This window comes from Octopus bimaculoides, chromosome 2, assembly GCF_001194135.2.
Source record: "Octopus bimaculoides isolate UCB-OBI-ISO-001 chromosome 2, ASM119413v2, whole genome shotgun sequence".
In the NCBI taxonomy this organism is placed as follows: domain Eukaryota; kingdom Metazoa; phylum Mollusca; class Cephalopoda; order Octopoda; family Octopodidae; genus Octopus; species Octopus bimaculoides.
Genome location: NC_068982.1, coordinates 44,327,696 through 44,329,798, shown reverse-complemented (window position 1 = coordinate 44,329,798; position 2,103 = coordinate 44,327,696).

Sequence of the window (2,103 nt, the reverse complement as noted above, 5' to 3'; positions counted from 1 at the left end):
ATATATATATATATATGTGTGTGTGTGTGTGTGTGTGTGTGTGTGTGCGTGTGTAAAAATATGTGACAATTATTCGGTAGCCATGATAAAACTCCGAGTTTCGGATGCCGGGGCGGAAACCCACGCCGCTATCTCTTCAGTTATCTGGTCATTGAAAATTCCTATGAAAATGACCGTTAAACAAAGGGAAATTACTGTGTGGTTAACCGTTATTAAGACAAAAGAGCTATTAGAATGACCGCTAAGTGAGTGGTGGGAGTAAAGGTAAGGGAGTAAAAAAAGTCCGTAGTATTCGCGTTAGCGCACCAATCTGTACATGCGCCTATATGTATATACTCATCAACCCTCGCTTGAAACACACACATGCTCACCCACACATTCGCCAAATATATATTTCAAGCGAGGGTTGATGAGTATATACATATAGGCGCATGTACGGATTGGTGCGCTTACGCGAATACTATGTACTTTTTTACTCCCTTACCTTTACTACCTCCACTTACTTAGCGGCCATTCTAATAGCTCTTTTGTCTTAATAACGGTCAACCACACAGTAATTTCCCTTTGTTTAACGGTCATTTTGATAGGAATTTTCAATGACCAGATAACTGCAGAGATGGCAGCGTGGGTTTCCGCCCCGGCATCTGAAACTCGGAGCTTTATCATGGCTACCGAATAATTGTCACATTTTTACAGATAAATTCCTCTATTTAAATAATATCAAGGTCTCTTTCTTTCTTTTGTTGTCTTTTCTATCAATATATATATAGTTTTAGGGAAAAGAACCAAGGTTCATGAACTCATGATTTCGTATACCTTGGTTCTTTTCCGTAAAACTATATATTTATATTTTATACTGTGAAACTTAATTTAATGTTAATTTTTAATAAATCGATTTTAATTGAGTTTCTACCTGTAATTTTGGATTTTATCCCTAATATTATTATATATATATGTGTGTGTGTGTGTGTGTGTGTGTGTGTGTGTGTGTGTGTGTGCGTGTATATATATATATGACTAAGGTGTTAGAAGCATCTGCATTGCTAGAAATAAGAACTCTTATTTCTAGTAATGTAGGTGTTCCTAACACCCTAGTCATATTCAGTGACAATTATAGTTTTCCTTTTTGGTAAAGCATTGCACACTGCTGTCTATATTAATATGTGTGTGTGTGTGATGTGCTGAAGAGATGAAAAATTTTGGAAAGACATCGATTGACATGCTGAATTAAAATGTTATGGCATTTAAAGAATGTTTCTAACTGGCATAAATGGAATGATACACAATAATTTCTGTAAAAGTATCGACAATTTGCCTATAAAAACAGACATAGGCGTATTTAGAAAATACTGATACTAACATCTGTAAATATTATCAATGCTTTCTCACACAGAAATTGCTAACCACAGATATGTTTGTTAATCTTGGTAATTTTACTTGACTCGAGAATCTCTTAACTTTAGACATTTTTTTTTTTTTTTGCACGTTCTCCAAGAGGTACCTAACCTAATTTTAAGAAAAGAAACTTGTATTTCTGAAATCACTGATAATAATAATGTTTCGAATTTTGGCAGAACGCAGCAATTTTTAGAGAGTGGAGAATGCAGTCACTATCATCGGCGCTAACATTTGACTGGTACGTTATTTCATCGACGTACATTAATTCATCGACTCCGAAAGAATGAAAGGAAAAGTTGGCCATGGCAGATTTTAAATTCAGAATGTAAAAAGCCGGAAGAAATACCACTAAGAATTTTGTCCGAAGGCACTAACAATTCTGCAATAATAATAATAATAATAATAATAATAATAATCCTTTCTAATATAAGCACAAGGCCTGAAATTTTTTGTGGGGGAGGGGATAAGTCGATTGCATCGACCTCAGTGCTTGACTGGTACTTATTTTATCGACCCCGAAAGGGTGAAAGTCAACCTGGGTGGAATTTGAACTCAGAATGTAAAGAAGGACGAAATGCCGCTAAGTATTCTGTCTGGTGCGCTAATCATTCTGCCAGCTCACATCCTTGGGGGAGGGAATAAGTCGATTACATCGACCCCATTGTTCAACTGGTACTTATTAACTCGACCCAGAAAAGACGAAAG